This window comes from Anguilla anguilla, chromosome 8, assembly GCF_013347855.1.
Source record: "Anguilla anguilla isolate fAngAng1 chromosome 8, fAngAng1.pri, whole genome shotgun sequence".
Classification (NCBI taxonomy): Eukaryota; Metazoa; Chordata; class Actinopteri; order Anguilliformes; family Anguillidae; genus Anguilla; species Anguilla anguilla.
Genome location: NC_049208.1, coordinates 43,148,889 through 43,166,170, shown reverse-complemented (window position 1 = coordinate 43,166,170; position 17,282 = coordinate 43,148,889).

Genomic DNA, 17,282 nt, shown 5'->3' with positions numbered 1-17,282 from the left:
GATAGATTGGTGACCCCACCACGGTGTATTCCTTCCTCTCGCCCAACGCATGCTGGGATAGGCTCCAGCACCCCCCACGACCCTGCCCAGGAATAAGTGGGTATAAATAATGGATGGATTGACAGATGTTCGGTTACATAACCAGCAATATGAAGCACCTTGTATGTTTACATTTGAATAAAAATAAAAGTTAATATTAATCAATCAAATTCAATCAAATTTTATTTGTATAGCGTATTTTACAGCAGTTGTCACAATATGCTTTACAGACAACCATGGCCTAAACCCCCACAGGAGCAAGCCTAAGGCAACAGTGGTAAGGCAAAACTCCCTCCCTGTGGCAGATGGGAAGAAACCTTGGAAGGAACCAGGCTCAAGGGGGAAAACCATCCTCCTCTGGTTGGCTGAGGGTGCCAACTGGTGACCAACATCTCAGTCAGTTTTATAAGGTTTATGATGTGGCTCAGATGATGGGTGGGGCCAGGTGGCGGTGATGGGGAACAGCAGGTGGCGACAGATGTGGGCAGGGTGGAGGCAATGACGAAAGAGGGGCTGGACCGCAGAGGTGGGGGAGATCAGACGACTCTCGAAGCACTCTCGAAGGTTGGGGCAAGAGCCCCGCCGGCAGCGTGGGGAAGAGGGTAGAAACGGCAATTAGGGAATATAGCAGACAGTGGGTAATGTGGAAGTCGTATGTATTGGGGGGACCCCGCCAGGAGTAATATATGGCTGCATAGCTACTAGCACAGGGATGGAGAGCCCATGCAGTTATGAGGGGTGGACAACCATACCCGCCTATCAAGAGCCAGCCCATGTAAAGTCGGGTCACAGCTGATTGACAGGTGACAGTAAGGAAAGGATTGCCACCTACAAAGCTCTATGACTACAGGCTTCTCGCACCCTGTCTCCAGACTATAACTGATTATAAGCCTGAGCATAGAGGTGCATTTTTAATCTAGATTTAAATATTGAGACTGAGTCTGACTCCTTTATACATTTTGGAAGCTGGTTCCACAGTAGTGGGGCCCTGTAGGAGAAAGCCCTACCACCTTTTAGGTTTTTGGAAATTCTTGGGACTACCAAGTAGCCTGCGTCTTGGGATCGGAGTGACCTTGTGGGCTTATAAGCTAGGAGCAGGTTAGTTATGTACACAGGTGCACGTCCATGCAGAGTTTTAAAAGTCAGGAGCAAAACCTTGAAATCTATCCTATGCTTAGGCCAGTGAAGCAACGCTAGTACTGGTGTAAGGTGCTCATACTTCTTAGTTCTGGTCAAGATACGAGCAGCTGCATTCTGCACAAGCTGGAGACTCTTTAACGAGTTATTAGGGCAGCCAGATAGCAGGGCATTACAGTAATCTAACCTAGACGTAACAAACGCATGGATCAATTTTTCAGCATCCCCAACTGACAGGAAATGTCTAATTTTAGCTATGTTGCGTAGCTGAAAGAAGGCAATTCTGGATGTGTTTTTTATATGGGTGTCAAAAGATAGATCAGGATCAAAGGTGACACCGAGGTCTTTAACGACCATATTAGGTTCAGCCAAACAACCATCACAGTTTAAGATGAGAGTAGACAATTTCTCCCTTAATATGTTGGGATCTAAAACCAACATTTCAGTCTTATCTGAATTTAGGAGCAGAAAATTTGAAAGCATCCAAACCTTGATATCTACAATACAGGCCTCTAACCGTGAAAGCGGCAGTGCTTCGCCAGGTTTCATTGAAATATAAATCTGAGTATCGTCCGCATAACAGTGGAAATCTACGCCATGAACTCTACGCCATGTGCCCGGATAATATTGCCAAGTGGTAACATATATAGCGAGAAGAGTACTGGTCCTAGTACTGATCCTTGTGGAATACCGTATTTCATTATTGAGGAGCTGGACTCTTCTTCTTTGAATTTGACAAACTGTTTCCTGTCACATAGGTATGCTCCAAACCATGCGAGTGCCTGTCAATATTAATGAAATATTTTTGCTATTATTTACAGCACAGGCCAGACTCACAAAACAAATCAAGCAGATACATCCAAGCCTGTATTAGGTGTTCCTGTCCACAAGGAACACCTGATACAGGCTTGGTCAGACGACCTGGAAGCTTGGGCTGTCAATTCTCAGAGCACACCCCGGGGCTCACGTCATTGCATTGTGTTTGCCAGTTTACCGTGATCCTTCATGTTTAGTGTAGTATATTGACTATTTTCTAGTAGTGTGCCTAATTAGGCTGTCATACTCACCTGTAGGTGGCGCTTCCATTCTTTAGTTGTTTTTCAATCCAGCATAGAGTATGCAGAATCACGGAAGTTCAAGAGCTTGCTCCAATGCAGGAGAAACGTGAAACCTGTAAGAGAAAGAAAGAAATGTTAATAAAAACACCTTAAATGCCTAACAAGTTGTTGAGTGCAGTGAATACACAAGATACAACATTTAGGTACCCCCGCACATGCTCTGGTGCCACAAAGTCAAACATGGCAGACTCCATGAACTGGTTTCATGCAACCATCTAGTTTTACAGTGAAGCCTGAACCTTGTTCTTTTATGTTCCTTAAAAGTGACATGCAGCTTGAAAAAATCATTAAAATCTTTAAACGTTTGGAAAATTGCTAGCCAAATTACAACTTGAGTGTCACAATGTGAGCATTACATGTTAAACTAATTTGGCATCAAACCTTTGAACGTTACATTGTATGCTTTCAACATCACCTGATTCAAATTCAGTTACATTGAAATCAACCACAAAGTTCAACTGGCAGTTTTATGCTATCCATGACTAAGCTGTAACTCACTACATTAAGTTATACAGTGACAGCAAGAATAAGTTAACTAAGAATTACTCAAACGTGATTTAGTTTCCTTGCAGAACAAATAAATTGTGGAAAACATAATAGTCTGTGCCATCTGTTGATTTGTCTGTGACCATTTTTTTCAGTCAGCATCCTGCAGCACATACTTCTGCCAAAGTCGAATTCAAGGAATATTTCTGTCATTTCTTGTGCCTATACAAAAAAGCACAGCTAATTTGGGATCCTTTTTAAGTGGAAGTTTTGCACTCAAAAATATTATATGAAATCTCTTTGTAGCTTAATTCTTTTTTTGCACTGACAGAGGATTCTCCCTCCATGTTAATTTCAGATTGTGATTAAACTGATTTTGTTACCTGTAACTGGTCACCCAGTTTGTGTTTGACATTCCGGCCATGTTACATTCCTTCTTCTCACCCAGCACAGCCTATTATGTCAAATAATTTACCTTATAAGGGTCATAATTGATGCTAATTTTATAATTAGTCAGGTCATTGTGACAATCCAATGCCTACAGTTAGACCCAGTTAGCTTTAAATCAGGAGCACACAACAAGAGGCCATTCATTTTCGGATTTTGTGCAAACATCTACTGTTAATTATTTAATTCTCAATCTTAATCTGGCATTTGTATTAGCACAAGCTACAGCCACAGTCTGCAAGTATATCCTAAAAATTTTACTGTATTGTCCAGGGGTGTATAAATCTGGTCCTGGAGGGCTGCTCTGCGTGCTGGTTTTTGTTCCACCCAATTACCTTAATTTTAGTTTTCTGACAGCTCTATAAAATAAGCTGGTTCAGTCCTGTACTTGAGTACAGTAAAATCTTTAGGATGCTCTTGCAGTCTGTGGCTGTAGCTGGTGCTCATTCAAATGTCAGGTCAAGATATGACTGAGCTAATTAATTAAGAGCAGAAGTTGGCAATCCTGAAAGAGATCAGCTCTTGTTGTGAGCCCCTGATATAGTTCCAAAATAATCCTGTTTACAGCATGCTGTAAATGCCACCTTGGAGGGCATTAAAGTCACATACTACATAAACCTGCTGCTGACCAGGTTTTAAAAGGCCTAAGGGCTGTTCATACACAAAAATAATCGCAATTCACAACTCGTTATAGCCTACTTCATTCATGTCTTTCACCACGCATCTGCAACTGGCTAGTACAGTTACACATTAAAAAAATGTAAAACAAAGAATAAATTCTCTGCATATGGTAAATTGAGACTAAAAAACAGGGACTGGCCTGAAATAAGGAACACTGGAGCTGACGTTGCTCAGGGCAAAAGGGCAACGTGTGCTCCAGTGTTCCTTATTTCGGGCCATCCCTGGGAAGTGTTTTTTACTCTAGTTTGACCGTCCTGACTGCTGAGCACCTATCCAATGAGTTTTTATTTAGCTGGCTTGAAGCGTGTTGTGGATCTTCTTTCACTCTGTATATATGTGTTATTGTCTGTCCTTGGTTTAGATTTCAACTCAATTCAAAATGAACATAATTTTATTTTTTAAGTACAACATTGTCCTTTGAGAGACCGAAATTACTGATAGATACTGATGAATTTTAATTTTCTCAACAGCTTTTAAGCCTATTCATTCATCTGTTTGACAAATAATGAATAGACCTAATCATATCCATAATCAGCATGTCATCTGTGAAGTGCTTGATAAAGCCTCAACAACAACTGTATTTGTCACAATTAAATATACGTAAAAATATGGGGGTATGATTGCCACAAATAAATGTAGCTGATCCACAAAGAAATGCAGCTGATCTAGCAGGAGACTTCCTGGGGATCAGCTGACACCAAACTCCAATTGCACGCTGCAATGCAGACTTTCCTAAACTTCATACACAGCAAAGGCCATGTTCCTATAGTACTTTGGAAACCTGTCTTTTACACAGCTGCTTACTAAAAACTGAAGGCACACTGCAATCGACACATAGTCTAAGGAAAAAAAGTCTGAAACACCTGTTTTCTTCTACTTTAATTGGTCAAGATGGTAATAATCAACATTCAAAGGGTATCACAGGACCAAGTTAAAAAGCCCTTACTCTATAAAATGAACATCTTGGGTTGGGTCTATGATGAAGCCCAAGATTCAATGAAAGTGCCTCAGCCACTCATGTTAATATGACCTGGATTCAACGAAAACCTGATTTAAGCTAATAAGAACCAGTTCTATATTAAAAATCCAGGAAAAGGTGCGGCCTGAAAGTTGCAGTGTCTAGACAGGATGGGTAGGCTTTCATGAGGGCAAGTGAGCTTCCATAAAACGAATTTGCTTGTCTGTATCAAAGCTCAAATTTAATAATATGCTTAACCTAAAAATCATAATATCCATGGTTCATATTATGATGTAATAATGATTATGAATACCTAAACTACTGTTTCGCAATAACAGTTCCTATTGTTCAACAACAATATAATTCCTCCTTAAAAGTGTTATCTGTCAGAGTAATATTCCAGGGATTTAGTGGCAATCTGTACTGTGTTTAATGATGTACTCTAGCTGATGCCAGGTTAAAATGGACAACATTTAAGCAAAGCAGGCCATCAAACTTAATGACCACTAAGTGGGGTCATTGTCTGGAATTGCTATGCTCATTTATTTTAAATTGCGTTCAAAGGAAAAGCAAGGACACTGTATATACTGCAGTACAAATTTGCAGTTTATATGCTTTTGCACATTTATTTATTATTATTTATTTTATTAGTTATTGTTCAGATTTTTATTAGGGGGCCAAGCTCTGCAAGCGTTTTGTGGTTTGCTCTGTTGTTTGCTTTTTTAAAAATCTTTTAATTTAATTTTTTAAAGGAGGAAAAACACATGACCAACCCAATAACCATAACGAGAGTTATAATAATAATGAGAAAGAAAAATATATTTTTAATTAAAAAGATAAAATTAATACACAAGAATACACAAGAAACATGAATAAATACCAATAATAATATACAGTAAATCTTACACAGTCTTACAATATACAGTATCAGTTAAACATAGGCAAGAAGATGATTCAATGAATTGGAGTTGAGGGTGATCTACATGTGACAAGCAGGGTTGTCAAGCTTTGTAGAGTTTTAATTCAGAGCTATGGAAAGTGTATTAGATTTTTTTTTTCCATTTTCAAGAAATATAATATATCCATGATCCACTGGGTATGGGAGAGTGGGTGTGATACTTTCTAGTTAATCAGAATGAGATGCCTTGCCACAAAGACCACAAAATCTGTCTTCTTCTGGAGGCAGAAGAAGAGCCTCCAGGAGAACACCAAAGAGTGGAATACTTAGGCAGGGGTCCACATGTAGTTGCAACACCTGAGAGATCGTGTTGAACATGGGTGCCCACTGCCCAGTATGATGCTAAGGAAGGACAGGACCAAAACCTGTGACACAGAGTAGCTGGGGTTGATGACATGTAGGATCAGCACATTCTGTACAAATTATAAAGTGTATAGCCTACACGTAGTTCAATGCACCAGTGTAGAAATGTATCACTCTGTGCCTGGCACACATTGAGGAGGTATGGACAGATTATTGAAAAAGCTGTAAGGCCTGAGTCTGCAGGTGATTTGGTTGGAAGTGTGGGGAAGTCAGGAAACTTTATGGACAAACTCATGAGCTTATATTCGATCATCACCATCATGATGTTGCCTTCCTTTCCATCTTTTTTCTTTTTTCCATCTTATTATCATGTGGTAATAAACATCAGAACTTCAGAGGCAATGTGAAATGCTTCCAGAAACAAAATCACCACTAATATCTATTGAATTTTTTATAAGACAGTCAGTCAGCAGCAAGGTCGTATAGCTTCCATGTGATCATGTGATGTGTTTTTGTCAGTCACATAAAAGCTGCAAGTCCTTGTGGTCTCCATGAGCCACCAAGCTGGGGGTAGGTCTAAATCATTCATATGCATCCAGTATAGAATGGGCCGGAAATTAGATGCCTAGTAATAAAAGAGAAAATTAGGTAAAGCCACATCCCACAGATTCGTATGTGTCCTTGGAAACTTCTTGTTTCAGATGAACAGTGAAGGAATGCTTTCCAATTAATTTTTAAAAAATGCTTAGGAATAAAATTAGGGATACATTGGAAAAAAATACAAAAATTTTGGAAGTATGTTCATTTTGACTGTGTTGATATGCATCCAGCTAAAGACTCAGTGAGAGTTCAGTCTCCAGTCTAGTACGGGGAAGAATTGGAGAAAAATTGTGCTTAAACATTTTCTCAAATTTATCTGTCATGTGTACACCCATGTAAGTTGAAGCTTAATTGGAAAAAGTTCACTTTTATCTAGGTTCAATTTGTACCCTGACATTTCACCAGGCTTATCAAGGATAGAATGGGCAGAAAGAAGAGATGCTGCAGGGTCTTTTGTTCAAAACCTCTAACTATATCTCTAGTAACACTACCGGCGAGAGCTTCTATCACGACTGTGAACAAATTGGGGAAAGAAGACATCCCTGTCTTGTCCCTCTATAGATAGGGAAGTCATCTAAATAATCACTGTTTTTACACACAGAGGGGATGAGTATAGTAACCTAATCCAAGCAAGAAAACTCTTACCAAAGTCAAGTTTGTCTAATGCTCCAAAAAGGCAGCCAACCCAATCAAAGGCTTTTTATTTTGCTTTTTGATGGTCCACTTGGTCTTGTGTGATAAATTGAGTGATAACAATTGCAGTATAATACAAAAGATTATTTGGGGAAATAAACAAAAACACGATTCAGGGTGGGAGGTAACCGTAGCTGGCCTTGTACAGACTCTAACTGAACTCAGGCAAAGGTCCTTATCCTTACTAAATACGTGGAACAAAATCACAATTAAATTATGAAAGTCTATAAAACAGTCCAATAACAAAATATAGCTGCAGGTACAGGTGGGCGATATTATATACAGACAGGTGACAAAATAAAGGAAAAACCTGAATAAATGAGTAGAGAAACAACGAATGCAGATACTTCAATACAAGTGTACCGCATGATTCAATTTAGCAATTAACATCCTATCATGCTCTGTGGTATGTATAGAAATGCTGAATATGCCCAGTTGACCTCGATTTTGGATCAAGATGGCACGAGGAAAAGATGTAAGTGACTTTGAAAGGGGGTTCACTATTGGGGCACGGATGGCAGGAGCTTCAATCACTAAGACTGCTCAACTGGCCAGTTTTTCAATAGGAACAGTGACTAAAGTGATATCTGCATTTAGATCTATGGGAAAGACATCCGTAAATAGGGTCAGAAATTGTGGTCAAAAGCACACATTCAATGACTGTAATGCTTGTGCATTAGTGCAAATATGTAAGAAAAACAGAAGTGCAACTCTTCCTCAGGTGACTCAGAATGTCAATGCAGGACGTGATCAGACTGTCAGCAAGAACAGTGCATCAGCAACTACATAGAGAGGGATATTATATTAGAGTTTCAGTGCATAAACCATTCATTACGAAGACAAATGCACATTTGAGAGTTCAGTGGTGCAAAAACCATAGGCGCTGAAAAAAAGTTATATGGTCAGATGAGTCATCCTTAACCATATTCTCAACAAGTGGGTGAGTGCATGTGTGATGTACACCAAGAAAACGGTACAGGCCTGAATTATTGGCTGCTAAAGTGAGGGGGTCCGGTGGCTGTGTTATGTTGTGAGGGGAATTTTTCTGGCATGGTTTGGGTCACTTGTCCCCTTAGAGGAAAGGGTCACTGCAAATCAGTACCAAGTTATTCTGAGAGATCACCTTGATCCTATGATGAAACCTTTCTATCTTGAGAAATGGGAGTGGTCTCTCCCAGGATGACAATGTCCCCATCCACAGGGCATGAGTGGTCACTGAATGGTTTGATGAGTATGAATATGATGTGTATCATATGCTTTGACCTTTCCAGTCATCAGATCTCAACCCAATTGAATATCTATGGGAGATTATGAACCGACGTGTTAGACAGCGTTCTCAACCACCATCATCAAAATACCAAATGAGGGAATATCTTTTGAAAGAATGGTGCTCCATCCCTCCAGTAGAGTTCCAGAGACTTAGTTCGTAGAATCTATGCCAAGGTGCATCAAAGCTGTTCTGGTGGCTCATGGTGGCCCAACACCTTACAAAGACACTTTATGTTGGTTTTCCCTTTATTTGTCACCTGTCTAGTTCATGATAATACTGGTATAATTTCAAGGACAATATGCATTTGACATCGAGATATAGGTTAAAAATAGATTGTTTATAAAATTATAAAATGTAAGTCTGTCAATTCTTGTACATGGAGTAGCATTTTAAGTGTTTCTAGAAAATTCTAAATGACAGAAAATGAACTATGTTGGTTTTTGCTTTTTTGAGGCAAATTTGTTCTTGGTATTTGAGGATGGATCATTGTTTTTAAGTCTCTAGGTCAAACATTGCAAGAGTTATGATTGTTTAATAACTGCAATGACAACTGATCACCCAATTTGGTACTGCATTATTGGGTGACAACCTCTTGCAAAATTTCAACTTTTATAAGAATCAGCCAAGTGGTTCAAGAAGAACTCACCTAAACTGACTCTGCACCCTCTGTGTTAATACCCAAGTTCTGTCACTCTGTAACACCAAACATTCTAAAGCAAATCTAGCATATGTATACATTTGAAAGTTTTTTTTTTTTTTTTGTGGCATTTTTTGTCCAGTTATTGTACACAGGATGTTTGTTGCTTCGCAGTTTAATCAATAAAAATATATAGATGTAAGCTATGGTATACTACTTCAAATTGGCAGTTGTGGAGTAAAAACGTCCTGGGGTGGCAGGGTAGCTCATCCTGTTGAGGCACTGTTTTTGGGCATTGGCTGGCCCCATGTTTTGGTATCAAATCCAGACTGCACCAGTGCTAGCAGCCCCGCAGGGTGACACACAGTTGGATCTGGCATCAACCAGGAATGGGAGTGTTGCCCTGGGTCAGAATGACAGTATGGATAGGTGTAATGGAGCACCTTTGACAAGATAAGTAATGTGGATTTGTAGTATAATTTTTTCCTAATTGAAAAAACGAGACATTACACCATTTGACTTTATCTCTAAAATGAGTCCTTGCTCCTATTAAATCAGCATTCCCTTTATCCTATCGGCTTCTTTAATACTTTTCCCCAAAGATAAAAGCACAAGAAGCCATGTAATATTAAGGACTATAATGTGATGTATATTTCATTTTTTCCTTTAGGAAGAAGACTAAAACCACCTTGATATTCAGTTCTGTCATTTGTGATGAGACTTCAGGAGAAAATGCACTTCTTAAGTATTCAGATGACACAGTTACTGTGGACACCTCCACCTCTGAGGAAATGATCCAGACTACTATCAACCAACAATGGTGTCATGCAATGCAGAAAAGACAAAGGAAATGGTCACCTTACTGTCAAAGCAAAAACAATAGAAAGAGTTGAAGATTTTAAATATCTGGCTACCATCATAGACAACAAACTGACCTTTGGAGCCAATTGTCATTGCCCAATTGAGTGTATGCCAAATGTCAATCAAGACCGTTCTTTCTGTGCAAACTCTGGAAATTGAATGTCAATCAGTCAGTACAGCAAGCATTTTATCTGCTTCATTGAATCAGCAATGACCTTCAGTCTAACAGCTTAGTTTGGCTCTGTAAATAACACCAGACAGACTAAGCTGGAGAGGGTCGCATTACTGAGTAGTAATATCAGAGAGACAACAAAGAACCATGAAACAACTTTATGCAGAGTGGGCAGGCAGGAAATTAGAAAGTATAACGGTCCTTCTCTCACAACCCCTGAGTCATCGGTTTCAGATCTTGTCCTCAGGAAGACTGACATCCCTGTTATTGAAAAGGGAGAATACTCAACAGCTCCGTGACAACATCTGTCCACCTCATCAATGACAGCGCACCTTAATGTTCAATTAATTTTTCTGATGCAATTTGTGTGTGGACGCTCTTACAAGAATTTCCCGATTAGAATTATTAATTTTTCATTTGTAATAAGACAAATGTAATTTAGGAATTTGTAATGGAATTTTCTGTAATTTAATTTCTTCGATGTAATTTATGTTGGGATGGTGTTCTTCGGATTAAAAGCCTTACCCTTTTTCCTTCATACATAGCGCTGATCATTATGGCCAATTTTTGTTTCATCTGACCAGAGAACACTCCTCCAAAAGGCTAGGTCTTCGTCCTCGTGTTCATCTGCAAACTTCATTCTGGCTTTTTTATGCCGGTCTTGGAGCAGGGCCTTTTTCCTTGCACGACAGCCCTTCAGGCCATGGTGATGTAGGACTCTATTAATGGTGGATGTAGATACTTTAGTACCTGATGCCTCTAACTCCTTCACCAGTTCCTTTGTTGTGTCTTTGGGCTTCAGTTGAACCTTTCGGACCAAAGTTTGTTCAGCCCTGGGAGTTCATTTGTGCATCCTTCCAGAATGATGTGTGTGGTCCCAAGATTTTTATATTTGCATACAATTGTTTGTACAGATCCTGGTGGTACTTTCAGTTGTTTGGAAATTGCTGCTAAGGAAGAACCGGACTTGTGGAGGTCCACAATTTTTCTGAGGTCTTGGCTGAGCTGCTTGGATTTTCCCATGGTATCAAGGGCAAAAAGGCAGTGGCTCTAAAGGTAGGCCCTTAAATACTTCCACAGATGCCAATTAACTCCCAATTAAAAATTATTAATAAATATGACAATTGGCCAATCATAATCTTCTAAAAAAAAAAGTAATTACACCAATTTCTGGAATCTTCCAGACTCTTTAAAGAGACAGTCAACTTAGTGCAGGTAAACATTCGACTCACTGGAATTCTGATATAGTGAATTAAAGCTGAAATAAATCTGTCTCTAATCGATTGCTTTAAAATTACCTCTGGCATGAACAAAGAAGATACATTTCTTTTGACAAGTCAATATAGTGCACGGTAACATGAAATGTGTAAAGTAGTGAAAAACGTGAGTTTGAATATTTTTAGCCTTGGTGTATGTAAACTTTTGGCCTCAACTGTAGACAGTGCTTTGTATGTGTGAGTAACTTGGTATTTTTGTACTTTCAAAATGTGATTTTCATCAGATATATATATATATATATATATTATATATACACAATGATCTCCATAACATTAGGGACATTAGGGACTTTTTTTCCTCTCTCTCTTGATTTCATTCTGTACTCCACAATGCTAGATTTTGCAAACAAACAATTCACATGTGTTTGAAGTGCACATTCTGAAGTTGTTGCGACATGTTTGTAAATGTATAACCTAATTAGAATCTTTGCTTAAGTTCTAGCATGGTATTACCAGCACAAAATAAATAAGCTGGCTCTGTTGGTTAAATTGTGTGATCTATTGTGTGTAAAGTGTGGCTCAACACGATTTAAGCCTTTAAAAACTGTTCTGAATCACCCTGTAAAATTTCAAACAAGCAGTAGCAAATTAATAAACCAGTTTTAAAAAATTAAGGTAGACCGGGAAGTATGAATAAGAAGCTGCAAATAAGAAACCAACTCTTTCTTTTCCAGTGCTCTTTTTTCTTAATGATGTTTCAAGCAGTTCATTTTTGAAAGCTTAAGTTTTGCCTATGTCTTTGACAGTTTTCTTAATTCTCAGCGACATAGTGGCTGTCACTGGCACAACTCTCATCCTCAAGTTCATAAACACCAATAACAGACTCCAAAGGCATTCAAAAGCATAGAATCAAAATGAGATACTGTAAGCTGTCTTATACTTGCACTAAGGAAGCAACTGAATACAGCTGACTAATCCCAAACACGTGAAGCCATTTGTCCCAAACATTATTGTGCTCTGAAATGGGGAGTTCTGTATAAACAGTGCTGAAATTTCTACATGGTAAAACCAAAATGTATAAAAAATACACTTTAGTAAAATGGGAGAATCTCCACTTTAACCACATGTTTGATTACAAATCAAGAATTGTGCAGTGCCATACATATATATATACATATATATATATATATATATATATTGTGAACTCTCTCAGCCAACGCGGGGTTGAGTGACGGAAGACCAGAAGAACCAGAGCAGGGAGACTGAGGTAGTGATTAACAAAAAGTTCTTTAATGGTGATAACGAGTGGGGGTAAAGGTAGGGGGAGCCAAAACCAACTAAAACGTCTTCCCGGTCGGGGTATCGGTGCTCCACTCCAGGTATTCACAAGGTTCCCTTCTGGAGAGAAACAAGAAGCACATTGGTTAGGGGGGCGGGGCTTAGTCAGTCCGGTCCGGGTCCGGCTCCTTCCTCCAGGTGCCGACTGGTGCTCCTCCCGTCTGAGAGGGGGTGTAGGGGTGAAGGTCTCCCAGCTCCAGCCCTGAGCGGTCCCTGTCGTCGCCCCCGGTCACACGGTCCCCTGGACTCACGGTTGCTCTTTACACCAAACAATTCGCAAGTTGTCACACCTATTCCTCTCCGCGAGGAGAGCGTGACCCACGGCCGCTTACGGTCTCTGATCCAGGTGCAGAAAGGCGCCTGGTGTAGCTCCGATGAAATCCCCAGCAGCTCTCCCTTCCTGTGGTCGTGCTGGTCTATAAAAGCCTGCCTGCTCGTCAGCGCAAGCAGCTTCAGGTGGGCGCCGGCAGCCAATCTATCAAGCAGCTGCAGGTGTGCAGCAGAGTGGAAAATTCCCCTTACCTTCCCTCTGCTGCAGCCCTGTCCATGGTGCTGCCTGGTGTCACCTTAGGTGTTCTGTCTGGTGCTGTCCCGAGTCCTGAACGTCTCCAGGCTGTGGTTTGGTAAGTAGCGCCCACTCACGACTTTTCCCAGCAGCCGCCGGTGTCGATGGGCTCGGCCGTCTTGGTGGTCTCGTGGGGAGCACCGATCAGGGATCGGGGCGCCACATACCCCTTCCCTCAGCTCCATGTCATTACCTGGAGCGCCTGACCAAAGACATTCCTCCCGTCTGGACAGGGCGTCAGCATTCCCGTGGAGCTTCCCAGCTCGATGTTCCACCCTGAAGCAAAAAGACTGTAGCCCCAGAAACCACCTAGTAACCCGGGCATTACTATCTTTATTCACTGACATCCATTTGAGTGGGGCATAGTCAGTGACTAGTACAAACTCCCTACCCAGTAAGTAATATCGCAGCTTGTCCATCGCCCATTTGACAGCTAAACACTCTTTTTCTACTGTGGCATAGTTACGCTCATGAGTTAAGAGTTTACGGCTGATGTACGTTACCGGATGCTAGGCCCCCTCCCGGATCTGTGAGAGCACGGCTCCTATCCCCACCAGGGAAGCGTCCGTTTGGAGCACGAATGTCTGATCGAAGGCCGGAGTCACCAGAACCGATTCGCTGCAGAGGGCTTGTCTCAGGGTTTCGAAGGCGGCATCAGCTTCTTCCGTCCAGCTGACTCGGTTGCTTCGACTCTTGGAGGTCAGGTCATGCAGGGGGGCTGCTATGGCGGCAAAATTGGGAATAAACTGACGGTAATACCCCACTAGGCCCAGGAAGGTTCTCACCTGCTTCTGCGTCTGGGGCTTGGGCCACGTTGCGATGGCTTCCACCTTGGTGGATTGGGGTTTCACGCACCCTCTTCCAACGGTGTAGCCTAGGTAATCCGCCTCCTCCAATCCCAAACGGCACTTGGTTGCGTTGGCCGTCAGGCCTGCCTCCCGGAGGGCCCCCAGCACCGCCTCTAGCCTGCTCAAGTGGGTTTCCCAATCGGCACTGTGGACCACGATGTCGTCCAGGTACGCCGCCCCATACTCCTGATGAGGTCGGAGGACCTGATCCATGAGCCGCTGGAAGGTAGCCGGGGCTCCGTGGACCCCAAACGGTAGGACCCGGTACTGGAAGAGGCCATCCGGCGTCACGAAGGCAGTCTTCTCCTTAGCCTGGGGGGTAAGGGGGACCTGCCAGTACCCGCGGGTGAGGTCCAACGTGCTGAGGAACCGAGCCGGTCCCAGCCTCTCGATCAGCTCATCCACCCTGGGCATGGGGTAAGCATCAAACCGTGAGATTTCGTTTAGCTTCCTGAAGTCATTACAAAACCTCAGGCTACCGTCGGGTTTGGGTACGATGACTATGGGGCTGCTCCACGAACTGCGGGACTCTTCGATGACCCCCATCTCCAACATCCGCCTGACCTCTTCCCGGATGGTATCCCGCTGGGCTTCGGGGATCCGGTACGGCCTCAGCCTAACCTTCTTCCCGGGTTCTGTGGCGATGTGGTGGGCGATGATGGAGGTTCGGCCGGGGAGCTTTGAGAAGACATCCCGATTTCGGTCCAGGAGTTCTCGTAGATCTTGGATCTGGTGGCCCGTCAGCTGCTTCCCCAGCGTCACCTCGGGGGGGTCCTGTGGGGAGATGTGAGCAGAGAGGGCCTGTGCCTGCGGGGGTTCAGCTTCATACCAACGTTTTAACAAATTTATGTGGTAGATCTGGGTGTGGCGGCGGCGTCCCGGTTGGCTGACTTTGTAGTTGACAGGCCCGGTTTTCGCAACCACCTCGTAGGGCCCGTGCCATTTAGCCAGAAATTTACACTCATGGGTTGGGACCAAGACCATCACTTTATCACCCGGCTGAAATTCTCTCACCTGTGCTCCGCGATTGTAGACCCGGGCCTGGGCTTGCTGTGCCTGCTGCATGTTCTCCCGGACCATGGGCCAGATCCGGGACATCCGTAGGTGCATCTGCTCCACGTGCTCGATGACCGTGCTATGTCGCGAAGGTTGGCGCTCCCATGTTTCCTTAGCCAGGTCCAACAGCCCTCGGGGTCGCCGCCCATACAGCAGCTCGAAGGGTGAAAACCCGGTAGACGCCTGAGGTACTTCCCGAATGGCAAACATAAGGTAGGGTAACAGCTGGTCACAGTCTTTACCGTCCGTTTCAATCATTTTCCTCATCATTTGTTTCAAGGTGTGGTTAAACCGCTCAACCAGCCCGTCGGTCTGTGGGTGATAGACGGACGTCCTCACCTGCTTCACCTTCAGCAGGCCGCACATCGCCTTTAACACGGTGGACATAAAGCAGGACCCCTGGTCCGTGAGTATCTCCGACGCAATACCCACCCGGCTGAACAGCAGGAACAGTTCCCGAGCTACCGCTTTCCCAGTGGCAGTCCGCAACGGGATGGCTTCCGGGAACCGGGTAGCGTAGTCCAGGATGACCAGGATGTATTTGTGCCCTCGGCTGGACCTTGGAAGGGGGCCCACGATGTCCATGGCGATGCGGTGGAAGGGGACCTCTATGATGGGCAGAGGGATCAGGGGGTTTTTATACTTTACCTTGGGGCTATGAAGCTGGCAGTCAGCGCAGTGGCGACAGTACTCCTCGACGGCCCTCTTCACCCCAGGCCAGTAGAACCGTTCGATGATGCGCTCATACGTCTTCTCAGCTCCCAAGTGGGCCCCCAGGAGGTGGGTGTGGGTGAGGTACAGGACCTTTGAAATGTAAGTCTTGGGGACTAACAGCTGGTTGACTCTCTCTTCCTTGACCCGGGACACCCTATATAATAACCCCTGCTCAATCACAAAATAGGGGGTGGTGGTTTCACTCACCCCTGGTCGTGGTTTCCCATCAATCTCCTGGACGTCCCTCCAGGCCTGCGTCAAGTTGGGATCCTGTAGCTGCGCTGTTCCAAAGCGGCCCTGTTCCCCGGTCTGGCTCCCCGGCTGTGGGGCGAACTCGGTAAAGGTCTCTTCTGAGCCTACCTCCTCCAGGCCGACGGGGTTCTCGGCTACGACCTCTGATGCGGTGGCGGTGGTCTCCCTAGTACTGGCAGTTGGCTGCCTCCCCTCTACCACAGCATCCGTCGGTCCGGCCTGGTCTTCCCCAGAGATGCCCGCCCAGGCCGGTTGAGCACCCCCTGCGGTGTGCTGGGGCCGCCTCTTCTGGGGTCTGCGCCTGCCCTCTGGTTCGAGGTTCGCCGGGGACTCCTTCCAGTACCTGTCAAACACGGCACAATCCCGGCCCACCAGTACAGGGACGGGCAGGTTCTCCACGACTCCTGCCCGGACGGCCACCGAGCCTCGGGGGGTGGTCATCACAATATCAGCCGTGAAATATTGCTTAGTGTCCCCGTGAATGCAGGCCACGGCGATTGCCTTACCTCGGGGGCCCCCCGCAAACTCCGGCCGGATGAGGGTCACCATACTTCCTGAGTCAAGTAAGGCCTCGGTATCCCGTCCGCCGATTTTTACCGGAAATGTTGGGGCCCTGGCTCCCTCATGTGCCCAGCAGGTGGTGATGTACCGGCATGGGAACACCGGTTGCTCCGACGTATCTGCGGTGGGCATGGGCTCATCCCGGTCGGGGCAAGCCCGGGCAAGGTGACCTTCCCCTCCACAGGTATAGCACCTGCGTCTTTCCGTGGGTCCCCTAGGGGGCGCTGTAGGGTGTCTGAGCTGTCGCGGCTCCGGGGGTTCAGCCATTCTCCGGGCCGGGCTTTTCTCCACCCTGGATCCCCCGGTCGTCCCTCTTCCTGGGTCGGGTCGGCTGGTCCGCAGCATCTCCTGCGTGACCTGGTGATTTTCCA